Here is a 15600-nt window from a genome sequence, read left to right as displayed (position 1 = left end):
CTGGCAGCGTCGGATGGCATGGTGAATTGTGTTCACAGGTAATGTTCTCTGGAAATATTCCTGAGCCCATTTTGTGATTTCCAATACAGAAGCATGCCTGTATGTGATGCAGTGCCGTCTAAGGGCCCGAAGATCACGGGCACCCAGTATGGTTTTCCGGCCTTTACCCTTGCGCACAGATTTTTCCAGATTCTCTGAATCTTTTGATGATATTATGCACTGTAGATGATATGTTCAAACTCTTTTTGTAATTTTACACTGTCAAACTCCTTTCTGATATTGCTTCACTATTTGTCGGTGTAGAATTAGGGGGATTGGTGATCCTCTTCCTATCTTTACTTCTGAGAGCTGCTGCCACTCCAAGATGCTCTTTTTATACCCAGTCATGTTAATGACCTATTGCCACTTGACCTAATGAATTGCAATTTGGTCCTCCAGCTGTTCCTTTTTTGTACCTTTAACTTTTCCAGCCTCTTATTGCCCCTGTCCCAACTTTTTTGAGATGTGTTGCTGTCATGAAATTTCAAATGAGCCAATATTTGGCATGAAATTTCAAAATGTCTCACTTTCAACATTTGATATGTTGTCTATATTTTATTGTGAATACAATATCAGTTTTTGAGATTTGTAAATTATTGCATTCCATTTTTATTTACAATTTGTACTTTGTCCCAACTTTTTTGGAATTGGGGTTGTATATCTCAGATAAGTAACTAAAAAGTAAACTGAAAGCATACTCTCTTATTTTTAGTTTAAAAGAAGTATACTAGAAGCACACTTGAATAAACTTCTGTTTTGTAAGGACATCTTCTCTGAGTCCAATTTTCAGCTTTTTCCCATCACCTGGTCATCTAATGGTTAGCCGGAGACCTGGAGAGGCTTACAAGCCACAGTGTCCCGCACCCATTGTGAAATTTGGTGGAGGATCAGTGATGATCTGGGGGTGCTTCAGCAAGTCTGGAATGGGGCAGATTTTTGTTTGTGAAGGACACATGAATCAAGCCATGTACAAAGTTATCCTGGAAGAAAACTTGCTTCCTTCTGCTCTGACAATGTTCCCTAAGTCTGAGGACTGGGTTTTTCAGCAGGACAGTACACTCCATGCCACACAGCCAGGTCAGTCAAGGTGTGGATGAAGGATCTCAAAATCAAGACCATGTCATGGCCAACCCAATCTGCAGACTTGAACCCCATTGAAAACCTCTGGAATGTGATTTAAGAGGAAGATGGATGGTCACAAGCCATCAAACAAAGCTGAGCTGATCAAATTTTTGCACCAGGAGTGGCAAAAAGTCACTCAAGAGTAATGTGAAAGACTGGTGGAGAGCATGCCAAGATGCATGAAAGCTGTGATTAAATGTCAGGGTTATTCAAACAAATACTGATTTCTGAACTCACCCTAAGTTCAAACTATTGTGTTGTCTAAAACTGAATATGATCTTGATTTCTATGCATTATTCAAGGTCTGAAAACGCGTCATTTTTTTATTTTGACCAGTTGTTATTTCCTCCAATTAAACGTTCTAAGTGACAATGTTTTATGTGGAATTTAGGGGAAATGTTGTCAGTGGTTTATGGAATAAAACAAAAATGTCCATGTTCCTCAAACACATACCTATAAATAATAAAACCAGAGAAACTGATCATTTTGCAGTGGTCTCTTAATTTTTTTTACACACGTATGTGTGTGCATACATAGAGATTTTTGAAATCTTTTCTCAATTTTAAATTGCATAATTGACTACTGTATTTCCCCCTGCTTCTGAGCAGGGGAAATGATAACTATGCACATTGTTGGACTCAAATGGGTTAGAAATCCCAAAACACCACCAGATTTAATCAGAGCAGGGCGTTAATTTATGACCACCAGAATAGTAACAACAGCGTGCAATCATGCACACACAAATGGCAACACACTGGTGTTACCCAGCAAATTAAACTTGTGTTGGTATTAAAAGTACAGACCATGAACCTTTAAAGAACCTTTAATAAGAAATAGAAGGTAATTCATTCCTTCACTTTGATGAGCTAACAATCTTTGCTACCTCTGCTAGATTACATTCATAGACTACATTGTTTATGGACTGATTAGTGCAATGAGTTTTTCATGTTCATTCAACAGAAAACTGGCCATTTATACATTCATTCTCACTGCTAAAATAATGTGTTATTGCACTGGCACTGGGATTTCTCAAAGATTTTTGAAATATTTATTTTGACCCTGGATTAAAAGAAGCCCTTGTTATTTGACCTAAATGCCTCTGCAGATCAAAGCAGACAAGAACCATGCATCAATCACCTTTAAGCTCTTTTTTTTCACATGGGCATGTCTGAATTTCACTTTTGAAAGAGACAATGTCACTTTCCACAAAACTACAGAAATATCTAAAAATGTATTCATAAGTCAAGCACTGTTGTCATATAAAGGACTGGCTGTATTATCACTTACAGCATAACATTGAGAGGGTGCTATGTGTGCGTGTGTATGTGTGTGTGAGAGGTGTGGAAAAAAACTAGACTATCTGGTGAATTATGATGTTATGGAATAAAATAGAAAACTACATAAAACTCTAACAGAAGTAGGCTATTGATTTTTTTCAGCTTCAGTTCAGTTTATTAATCTCATATCCAAAATACAAAAATCTTTGCCTGCAAATAGTGTAGATATTTGAGGCGGGGAGGAAAACAATTATTAAAATTACAGTTGTCAGTTTGAAACAGAAAAAAACTATAACGTATAAAAATTATACAAAACAAACCATTGTTAAATTATAGAAAAGAAAGATAACTAAAAATTAATATATACCTAATATTTTAATTATAGTAGGTGCATCAACATAAGTATTCTCCTCAATCAATATTTGGAGTCACTGCTTTTGTAGAATATCCTTAAATTTATATTTAAGTAGAGTGTGAATATTTGCAGGAATGCTGTTCCAGATTTTTGCTCCAATCCTTGAAAAAGAGTTTTTCATCTGCTCAGTTCTCGAATGCATAATGTAGAAATTGCCAGCCACAGAAAATCTAGTGTTATGATGGTGTAATTTAGAAGAGAAAAGGAATAGGTTTGAAATGTTTGAAGGTGTTATGTTGTTAAATACATAATTCATAATCATGCTTATTGATTTAAAATAAAGGAAGTTAATAGGAAGAATATTTGATAGACTGAACAAAGGTATAGCATGTGATCTGAAATGGAGGGCAAGGCCAGGGAAGGTGAGCAGCGAAATGGACGCACCTACATTTAATTAATGTTGTGGGTGTTTTGCATTGATTGCCGTGAGCTGATAAGGAGGAAGAGAACGGAGAGGGGTGGTGAAGCCCAGCTGCATACACAGTCTATGATGTGTGCATGCATTGAGTATTTTGTGACTGCTAAAAAGCGAAAGTGTATATATCAAAAGAACCAGTTGACTTATGCATGCATTCAATGTCCACCCCAATCAGGGAACTGCAACACTGGTGCTGAAACCTGGGACACTGAAGCAAACCACTGCCCTGTCCAAGGAACTCATCCATTCCCTAGCCAGTTCGTCCAGCTTGCAGCCTAGCAATTGCCCACTGACAACAGGCTGGAGTATGCAGACCCTGAAGTGCATTGTCCTGCAATGAGTCAGCCGTACCCCTGAGCAACACCATCAGCGTTTCCACACACTGACCCCGGAGGAAGTCAGCTGGCTGGCCGGCCTTTCGCATATGGCCAGCAGCTCAGGAATGCCTGCTGGTGATGGTTGGGGACAGAAGATTGTGACGTCGAGGGGGTCATCAGTGAGGTTGCCCTGGAACAGTTAATTGCTCGGCTGCCTTTTGATAAATACCATTTTCGAGTGACTTATTCATAATTAGAGCGAGGGGCGGGCAGCATGGTGGTGTAGTGGTTAGCGCTGTCGCCTCACAGCAAGAAGGTCCAGGTTCAAGCCCCGTGGCCAGCAAGGGCCTTTCTCTGCAGAGTTTGCATGTTCTCCCCGTGTCTGCGTGGGTTTCCTCTGGGTGCTCTGGTTTCCCCCACAGTCCAAAGACATGCAGGTTAGGTGAACTGGCGACTCTAAATTGACCATAGGTCTGAATGTGAGTGTGAATGGTTGTCTGTGTCTATGTGTCAGCCCTGTGATGACCTGGCGACTTGTCCAGGGTGTTCCTGCGACCCTGTAGAACAGGATAAAGTGGCTAGAGATGAGAGCGAGGGGCTTAGAAACAAGCTGACTGGCAGACTTCAAAATTTTGGCAGGGCAGGAGTACAAATTCAGAGCTTTATTTAGAAGGGTGGAACTTATTTCTGCCTCTATTTCACCTGGATGAACTGTATGAAAAACAAAAGAGGAGAATAATCATCTAGGTAGATATTGTGAAAAATGCATGGAAGAATGCAGAATTTTGGATGCTAGCTGATGTCCTGTTGAAGCAAAGTGCTTATTAAGAATATCTGGGATTTCAGATTAGAAGTGTTGCTGTTGTTATCTAAACACTTTAAACTAGTAGCAGAGCTCCAGCGGAGCACCATGCCTAAGAAAAAATGGTAAACCCATCGAGTCGATTTTTTGGGGTTTGTCCATGTATGAGTACCACCAGTCATACACACCGCCTAGTGGTCAGTGTTAGTAATTACCAGTCATACACACCGCCTAGTGGCCAGTGTTAGTAATTACCAGTCATACACACCACCTAGTGGTCAGTGTTAGTAATTACCAGTCATACACGCCACCTAGTGGCCAGTGCTAGCCAGTAAAGAAATAAAACAAAAGAGACTGGCTATGATATAAGAACATTCTACAACCCAGAAACAGATGGGAGCTCCGCTTTTAGGCAGTGCCTAAATCTATATATTAATACTTCTATCAGATTTCTTTTTGCAATTAGTCAATAAATTAATACCAACCCAAGTTTTTCTTCATGTCATTAATTCCATCCATTCCATCTGACACATAGAGACAAACAACCATTCACACTCACATTCACACCTACAGTCAATTTAGAGCCACCAATTAGCCTAACTTGCATGACCTTGGACTGTGGGGGAAACCAGAGCACCCAGAGGAAACCCACACAGACATGGGGAGAACATGCAAACTCCACACAGAAAGGCCCCTGTCAGCCACTGGGCTCGAACCCAGAACCTTCTTGCTGTGAGGCAACAGTGCTAAACACTACACCACCGTGCTGCCCCCATGTCATTAATGTTTAGTTCAAAATAAGTATGACAAAAATTTTGTTTACTGATACAAGAAAGAAGCAGCACTTTATTTCTATAAAATGTGTACTGTTCCCTGTCACCAGAGAAGAAAAGGTCTTTTTTTTTCTCCAAGTAGACTCTCTCAGTCCTTTTGTAATCCATGGCTTAACCAACTGTTTCATTTTGTACTTCCATAAAGTTCAAAGTGGTGCATGTTTATTCAGAAGTTTATTGAATTTGTTGTAAAAAAAAATAATAATAAATAAAATAGAAAAGGACTTACTAGGATCATTCCCTGATAATATTAAATCCCAGTTGAATACCAAGAGATCCTGCAGAAATCTTTGCACAGAAAACTTAGAGTAATCACAACTGAATTTTCTGTGGCTGCAGTTTCAACGATTGATTGGAGGACACAGAATTGAGAAAAACTTCATCTCATCTCATCTCATTATCTCTAGCCGCTTTATCCTGTTCTACAGGGTCGCAGGCAAGCTGGAGCCTATCCCAGCTGACTACGGGCGAAAGACGGGGTACACCCTGGACAAGTCGCCAGGTCATCACAGGGCTGACACATAGACACAGACAACCATTCACACTCACATTCACACCTACGGTCAATTTAGAGTCACCAGTTAACCTAGCCTGCATGTCTTTGGACTGTGGGGGAAACCGGAGCACCCGGAGGAAACCCACGCGGACACGGGGAGAACATGCAAACTCCACACAGAAAGGCCCTCGCTGGCCACAGGGCTCGAACCCAGACCTTCTTGCTGTGAGGTGACAGCGCTAACCACTACACCACCGTGCCGCCTGAGAAAAACTTATTTCGGAAAATATTGTCAATAAGTGAGACTGAATTGTCATTTACTCATGTCAGTTCATCAATTGTTGGTAAAAGAGCATACCTTTGTAAGCAATTCAAAAATTGTTGCACATAACTGCAAGTTTGAGTGCAGAGAATATTTATGTTGATGTCACCTAAAAGATATATCAGTTTACCTTTGGTGCTATAGCAATCAATAGTTTCTTTAAAATATTCGAGAAGGCGATCAGCAGAATTATGCTGCCTGTACACAACACCTGTGAGGGAAATTTAATGGACGAACATTATTATTCTCTGTGTTTCTGTATGCTGAGTTAAAGTAGCTTAGTGTACTGAGAAGAGATGTTTTCCACATGCTGTATACGGATGAGAGACCAGACCGTCAGGGCTCACCAAACCAGTAAGTGATAACTTTGCATTCTTGTGTAAAGAAATTAGTAGAAACAGTATTTGAAGACTGATATAAGAGACGGACAGAAATTTGTCCTAGTCAAGGAAGACTGATATAAGAGATGGACAGAAGTTTGTCCGAGCCAGGAGGACTGCTAAGCTGTGGTATCATCAATATGTTTGCAGAAACGGGTAAAACACAATTTTGAGACAATAAACCGCGAGTAGTTTATTGGGTTGTGTAAGAGAATTATCCGCCTAAGTGACGACTGAGTAATGGCTCACCTACTTGAGAGAGGGAAGTACGGGTGCGTGTCTCGACAGACTCACGTTCAGCGATTCGTAGCTGGGAAAGAATTGAATCTTGCTCCCTTTATTCTGTGTGAACAACTGGCCCATCGTAGGAATGGGATAGAGAGGTTCGATCACGAAGTCGCAAAGACACACCGGTGTGCACGCAAAATATTGATGAATTAACAGAGTACTGTCCTCCTCCAAATTCTGAAACAGAGAAACAGCTTTTGTACACATGTGTGAGTTGTCTTTGAGGTTGTTGTGCTAAATGATACCTACTTTAGTTTAAGGCAAATCTCATCTCATCTCATCATCTCTGGCCGCTTTATCCTTCTACAGGGTCGCAGGCAAGCTGGAGCCTATCCCAGCTGACTACGGGCAAAAGGCGGGGTACACTCTGGACAAGTCACCAGGTCATCACAGAGCTGATACATAGACACAGACAACCATTCACACTCACACCTACAGTCAATTTAGAGTCACCAGTTAACCTAACCTGCATGTCTTTGGACTGTGGGGGAAACCGGAGCACCCAGAGGAAACCCACGCGGACACAGGGAGAACATGCAAACTCCGCACAGAAAGGCCCTCGTCAGCCACGGGGCTCGAACCCGGACCTTCTTGCTGTGAGGCGACAGCGCTAACCACTACACCACCGTACCTCCCAGTTTAAGGCAAATGTCAGATAAATTGTAATAAGAACACACCTAAAGGATTATTGTGTCGCATTTTTGGACATAGTCCAACTTGTTCTTCTTGTGATCCTCATAAAAAATTCAGCCATTGTTGTCATAACCTATTGATATAATGAGGAACAGAAACGGTAAGTTAGGGAAAGAAAAGAAAAAGCAAGTAAGCCTGAAGCTACATGTGCTATAATAAGAATTGGATGTTCCTATGACAGCCCAAACATCTAGTTTATGAAAACCTCGTATGGCGAGGATTGTTTGGCACAGTTTGATATATGGGTAAAGGACTTAGGATTCCCTGAGAAGGGCAGTTTTAGTCCCAGGCAGATAGGACAGTTAGAAGAAAAGTTGAAACAGAAGGAAAAAGAAGAGTCTGCGGATAATGTTAAGTTCTTAGGGGACTGGAGGGCGTTTTCTGCATGGAAAGAAGAAACACTTAAGAGAGAGTACAAAAGAGAGAAATGACAGGCAGGGCTCTAACCTTCTTCTCAGTGTTTGAAATTTCAGATGGACCCTGACCTGGAGTCTGCCCCACCACCCCGACACACACTGCCTCCTCAGCAAGGCGGAGCATCACTCCCACAAGCGTTTCACCCACAGAAAGGGGGAGAAATCGAGACAAAGAAAAAAACTGAGCCTCTGGAATCTCTCCCAGCCTACCAGCCGCCTCTAGTGTCAGCGCCTCCCCTCGCTTCTCCATCACACACGAGATCCGGTCTTGCATATGGCGACAGAAGAGACACCCTCCTGGACCTGACCACATGCTCACCAGTGGGTCCACAAGGCCGTAACCTAAAGTCTGAAGTCCTTCATCTTCCAATGGTGGAAGTGGCTGGAGCTGATGGCGTGCTTCTAGTCCACAGACCCTGGATGATAGCTGATATCAAGGAAAGCATGGCTTCTCTTCCCAATGTGAGAGAGGTAGGAGGAAAGAGATTTGGTAATGAGCTGTTGATATTTTGCAGAGAATTCCGACCAACCACCCATGAACTCCGCCACCTACTTATGACCAAGATGGGTATAGATTGGAACAAAGTTTCCAAAGAGTGGCCGGAAGCTGACCAGTGAATGACTACACCAGACTGGAGCACGGCTGGCAATGGTGAGTACAGAGATACCATCACTGCTCTCTGTGCTTGTCTGGACAGTGCTTTTCCCTTGAACATAGACATTTCTAAGATCAGTATGTGTAAGCAAGAAGATGGTGAAGTGGTGTCAGCGTTTCTCACCCATCTCACCGCCGTGCACGAGAAACACAGTGGCCTGACCAGGCCTGTGACCCTGGCTGCAGTGGAGGGCACTCCTGAGCCTCACCAAGATCGAGCAGTACGTTGTGCATGCAGAAAAGCTGCTGAAAGAGAAGGAGAAGACAAAGTCAACACAAAGAGACCAAGACCTACACGCCGCCACTCTCACTCTTCTCCAGACTGCTCAGCCTGGAAGAGGTCGAGGAAGGGGCTGAGGCAGGATGACCTGGGGTGACCCGTCCTGGATAAAAGGCGCAACTTGCTACAACTGCAATCAGAAGGGACACATTGCTCGAGATTGTCTCCACAGTAGCAGCCAGAGGCCCCGTGAGGAGTACAGCAAAGCAGACTGACGGGCGGACTGACAACGCTTGCCTCCCAGCATGGTATTATCTTAAGTCTGAGCACATTGAACAGAATGCTGAGGGTAAATGGTCTTCGCCGCCGGTGTTCTGATAAACTGTCCTACACGTCAATGCGTCCTACAAAGCCCCACTGTGCATGTGCAGAGCGCAAAACGTCATTTCTTGGCATTTGAACAGATTTTTGTCCTACATCAGCTGTGCTATAAACGGTGCAGATTAACAGCGTGCATTCAGTCTTTACTACTTAATCTAACATAATGCTGATTTCTAACCATTGCGTGAGTCTTGCAATACATCTGAAATATCTCCCTGAAATATTGCTGTGTGTGTGTGAGCCTGGTGCGCTGTGTGTGCGTGTGTATGTGCGTGTGTGCCATTTGAGACATCCAAAATGTAATCAGTTTTGTAAGATTTGGTGCAAATCCGTAAACCTGTTCAAAACAAAGTTGGCCATCTTGAAGTGTTCCAATAAAATGAAATCATTCAAAATTAGTTGTGGAAGTTTGTTTTCTGTGTGCTGTTGCATCGCCAGACAAGGAGAATGGCTGGATGAATTTGAGAAAGGTAAAACTCAGTTATTTAACTCGAGTGGAGGTGGAGAAAATGAGTTAAATTCCAGAAATGGTGGACTGACACTTTAAGTGGAATGTTATGCTTCTCTGGGTTGGATGTGTTAAATGAAAGTAAGCTTTAAAAAAGTTATTGACTGAATGAAAACTGTATTGATGCTCCAATATGTTGTTATGCCGTTTTATGTCTTGCAATAAAAATAACATAACATTTAATTACATTACATTGTGTAAGTGAGACATTAATTGTTCAAGTTGCTGATACTTACAAACTATAAGTAAGGGGTAGATTCTGCAAATAAACCTTACAATCAGGAATTAGGTACCCATTACACAGCTGAAAGTAAGAGAAACCCATTTAACACCAGTAAACACAACTTTGCTCCAAGTAGCCTTTACTAGCTGGTATGAAGTAAACATTACTAGTTGGTTTTAAGCAACCTCAACATTCAAGTTCCAAGTAAGGATAACAGATATTTTCAGTGGAGATTACTTTTAAATGTAAAGTAAAGATAACTTGAAAGAGAACAAGTTATATTACTTCATTTATTTGAGGCAACGAGTTTCCACCTTTTTTTCAAGTAAGCTTAACTTATTCTTTTTTACAGTGAGTGTAGTATATTCTGGTGGGGTCATTTGAATTGTCAAAACTTCCTACATTCATATGTTAATGTAAAGGCATATTCTGATGGTCATTGAGTTGTCAGAAAGTCCTGCATTCATATATTAAAGTAAAAGGATATTCTGACGAGGTCGTTTGAACTGTCAGAACGTCCTACACTCCTATTTTAATGTAGAAGCATATGTCAGAACACCCTACATTCATATATTGTAAAAACATATTCTGATGGTCATTTGAATAGTCAGAACGTCCTACTTACTGTAGAAGCATATTCTGACGTGGTCATATGAGTTGTCAGAACGTCCTGCGGCGTCATTTGAATTGTAATAACGTCCTACACTCATTTTAATAGAGCAAATGGTACTTGTGAATAGTGACCAAAAAAAACCTATTAATTCTACATATTCTGACAGGGTCAATTGAAGAGTCAGAGCGTCCTAGAGTCATATGAATGTAAAAGCATATTCTGATGGAGTCGTTTGAATTGTCAGAACGCCCTACATTCATATGAATACTGACAGGGTTGGTGGACGTTGTATCAATGTAGAAGCATGTTCTTTGCAGAGGGAAAAAACGCGAACTATGACTAAAAGTTAAAGTTGAATCACACTGTAGGATTTCCTGCAATGTAGGACTGCTCGACAGACATGTCTGACATCCCCTCCTACCGTAGGACGCTTCGCGGATGTAGGACCATTTATCAGAACACTGGCGGCAAAGACCATTTACCCTCAGCATTCTGTTCAATGTGCTCAGACTTAAGATAATACCATGCTGGGAGGCAAGCGTTGAAAGTATATGTTTGCGCTCCATACCTAACCCATGGTAAACCCTTATAAGATCCATTGTGAAATGGCAAATAACCCCGTCTGACCCACTTGTGGATCGAGCACATTGTGTTTTCTGGTATAAATTGTGACCACGCTTTACTTATTCGTGCTAACAAGTTTGAATGTATTATTTTTAAATTACGTTAACATGTATTATAAATCGTGGCCACGTTTTCGTAAATTGTGCTCATGATGTATATTCCGTGGGCACAGCTGAGCAGGGCGAGTGCACGGTTTTAGTAAGGCGAGCCCACGGTTTACGTAAACGAACGCACACTCTATTTAACATGAGCGCGCGATTTAATAAAATGAGAACACGCCCAGCAAAGTGAGCGCTCGTTTTCTTGACACCCCCGTTTTTTCGTCAGCACTGACACATTAGGGGCTCCGTAAAAAATGTAAAAGGCGAATAATATTTACAATGGACTGTTTTCAATAAGGCATTATAATCAGGGTCTATACTAGAATTTACACTATCATTTAAGCTGAATAGGTCTAGATCATGAATACTCATTAGCCACACAAAGTATATTTTTTTTAGTTGGTAAATGTGATTTTAAAGAATTATTGAACTGATCGTGAGTATAAGTTACATTCGCCCCGTTGTAGGCCAATTCATGAAATAATAATTTCTTCACTTTCACCTCACTAGCGAAAGCCATGATTTAAATAAACAAAAAGAACAATTGAAATTAGTACTTTTCTTAACAGATTATGTGTCCATTTCCATTTCCTCCTGTGCCAACCTATGTAGTACACTTAACTCTTTCACTTTAATAACAAAGCTGTCTTCAGAATGCCGGAGGTATATGACTTGGTTCTTTGCCCAGCGATACACATAGTTAAACCTGGACTTGAATTTCTTGGCCTTGGACAAAAGTTCTTCAACTTTTGGCATTAAATGGTCCAAGATCATTGCCTTCAAGAGATCAGCATCAGTGCCGAGGCCAACAGCAGTCAGATCCACTTTGGAAATTTCCCAGCGAAGCGACATGACTTTGTCTCAAACAATCTACAAATTTACAGATTATAGGCTTTAGATTATTTGGGGAAGGGTTTCGAGCAGGAACTCTATTCACAATATCTATGTCACTCAAGGCAACATAAGCACCAATTGAATTAAAGAGGCAACTACAAAGCTTAGTCGTCTCAAGGGCAGATTCCTTGCTGCTGGCCGGATCAACCTCTGGAATGCCCAATAATTGGACATTAAAGGTGTAGCTATATTGCACCAAATCTAGGACTCCTGCCTCTCTGCCATCAGAGATTCAAAGCAGATTTTGAGTGCAGAAGGGTCTGTCTTTGCTGCAGTGCAGAAAAAAATTCAGGTCATTATACTCGTTGCTAATAAACTCTAATGACTTGACAGTCTCAAGGTCAGATTGACTATGGCCACCATGTTTCTTCACTGCAGCCTCGTGTGATTTTTAGAACTTCATTAAGTCTGTCAAATTCATTACACAAGGATCAAAGTTCTTTCCTCATCAAGTAATTTTCCTGTTGCCGTGCCTTGACACTGGGATTAACTTTTGGTGGCATATTTTGAGATTTAAATCAACCCCACAACAGAGCTCAGAAATGCATGTCCACACAGTACAAGAACTGCACTCTCTTTGACCCTCACTTTTTCCCTTTCTAAAAATGAATGTTTAGAAAGTTGTTATTTGTCACATTTGATCAAATATACTAATTTTTCATGAAATCCCTGTATGCTCTCCTGTGGATGCACAATGGGGCATGATGGTCAGTCTGTTAGTTGGTGGTTCAAAGTTTTAAACATCAGTGATCTCAAAAGCCATTTTATAATCCTTGTCATTGAAATGTTGTTGAGAAGAGGAAGCATTTTTCTATTAGATTCATTGACTGAACCCGATAGCTAGTTTTAAGCCTATAAAAAAATTGTCACGAGACAGAAAATGCCGAATTCACACTTCATTCTGTCATGAAATCGAATGCCCTTACGTAAAACACTTTGCTATACAACTACAAGCTGCAGATCATTGTAAATTATTATTTTAATTAAAGTTCATAGGCTGAAAAAAGTGTGAACTTTGGTATTTGAATGCATCTGTACACTTCACTTATGAATACAAGTGGTAAAAATATAGACACAGCACTTAAAAGAAGCACAGCAGGATACGTCAGCTCGCATCTTGTGTGTCAGCCATCCTTCAGCCTAATCAGATGGCTGGGAGGCATGTATCTAGATTGCCTTCACACACCTAGTACTCACCCACTGTTTTAATTTTGGTGTGTAAATGGCAAGGGCGCAAGCCTAAACTGAATACCCGTGATCTCTGATCCCTCAGATGGCATTGCATCAAGAACCGTCATTCATCTATCACTGATATAACCACATGGGCTCAGGATTACTTTGTCAAACCTTTGACAAGCACTACAATACAGAGTTACGTCCACAAATGCCAGTTAAAACTTTGCTGTGCAAAAAGGAAGCCTTATTTTAACTGTATTCAGAAGTGCTATCAACTTCTCTGGGCTTGGACGCATCTGGAATGGACCATCACACAATGGAAACGTGTATGGTGGTCAGATGAATCAGTATTCCAGGTCTTTTTTTGCAAGAAATGGACACCATGTGGTCCAGACCAAAGACAAAAAGACAAAAAGGACCATACAGATTGTTAGCAGTGACAAGTCCAAAAGCCAGGGTCTGTCATGATATGGGGGTTGTCAGTGCCCTTGGCAAAGGTAACTTACACTTCTGTGATGACAATGTTAATGCAGAAAAGTACATTGAGATTTTAGACCAACGTATGCTGCCTTCAAGACAATGCAAAACCATTTTCTGCACATTTTACAAAGGCATGGCTGCAGAAGGCGTTTCCACCCACAGAACTGTACCTCTGTCCCCAATAGAGAATGTGTGGTGAATTTTGAAATGAAAAATATGGCAATGACCCATATTGTGTCACACCTTAAGACCTGTTTGCAGGAAGAATGGGACAAAATGACACCTGAAATGCTTCATCACTTGGTGTCTTCAGTCCCTAAACATCTTTGAAGTGTTGTGAGAAGGAATGGCAACATTATAAAGTGGTAAATACTTTACCATACCAACTTTTTTTTAAGTGTTTGCAAGAATCAAAAATGAAATGTGTTTATTTTAAAAAATGAAATTCATGAGGTAAAGCATCAAATAATGTGCTGTTGTGTTGTTTTGAGTGCAATACAGGGCAAAGATTATTTACAAATCATTGTTTTCAGTTTTAATTTCAATTTTCATATACTGTCCCAACTTCTTCTGCTTTGAGGTTGTATACCCTTAGCAAAAAGTAGTATACTTAAAGTTCATTTTATTAAGTATGCTTCAGTATAAGTATAGCAAGTATACTACAGACCATGTACTTTTAGTGTACTAGAAAGTATACAAATTTAATACTTTTTTGGACTAAATTGGAACATTTCAAGTTTATAAAAGTATACTTTAAAGTTCATTTTAAGTTTGCAAAAGTACACTTTAAAGTATACAACAAGTACACTCATCTATATACTATCAATGTACTTGGTATATCCCTCTTGCATGCTTAAAGTATACCACAAGTACACTTATCAATATACTTCTTTTTTTGGGCTTTTTTCACCTTTAATGGATAGGACAGTGTAGAGACAGGAAATGGATCAGGAAATTATCTTGGGTTGGAATCGAACCCAGGTCCCCAGATTTATGGTATGGCGCTTTAGTTGGCTGAGCCACAACACCCCTTGGTTACATACTTCAAGTCCCTATTTTTAGTTTATTATTGTATACTTTAAGTATACTGTTATAAACGTTGGTTATTTCACTAGTTTACTTGTTATACTTTAAGTTTGCTTGGCATATTACTTGTAGCTTACTATTTATATACTGGAAATATACTCCTTAATGTATTCTTAAAGTTTACTCATACTGTATGTACACAAGAGTGTGATGCATTTACAAAATCACAAGACAGAATGTTGAAAACAAGTTTGATATATTTTCAAACATTTCAAAAATAAAGACCTATGAAATCAAGTCCTTCCTTACTGGAGAAATTGATCAATAAAGTCAAGTCAAAAGTTTTTCTGTTTTTGTGTATGATTTTAAGGTACATAAAGATAATGCAATTGAGCACACATACTATATACTGTAAAGTTTTAAACTCCAGCATTATATTATATTAATATATAAATTAAATGTTAAGCATGAGTCAATGACTTGACCTTATTATGCACTTGGAGCAAGATATACTAAGTATTAGTACTTTGTGGCAGAAAAACGTGAAAAGTATACTAAAGTACACGTTTTAGTATTAAAGTATAAGTCTTAGTATTAATGTACTTAGTCTTAGACTTTTATTTATACTTTTCAGTATAAGCCAAGTATACTTCACTATACTATTCTTAAGTATATAAAATATAGTTTATAAAAAGTCAACTTCAAGTATACTTCTGCAGTTTTAGTAAAAAATAAGTATACTCATAGTACACTTGAATAAACTTCTTTTTGCTAAGGGTAGACTCACTGGCCACTTTAATAGCAACTAGTTCTTGATTCTTAGATTCCTGTTCTTGAATGGCAGAAGTGGAATCCAATGTGGTCTTCTGCTGTTGTATGCT

Source organism: Neoarius graeffei, chromosome 2, assembly GCF_027579695.1.
Source record: "Neoarius graeffei isolate fNeoGra1 chromosome 2, fNeoGra1.pri, whole genome shotgun sequence".
Taxonomy (NCBI): Eukaryota; Metazoa; Chordata; class Actinopteri; order Siluriformes; family Ariidae; genus Neoarius; species Neoarius graeffei.
The sequence above is the reverse complement of the archived record's forward strand: the minus strand, read 5'-3'. Positions refer to the sequence as shown.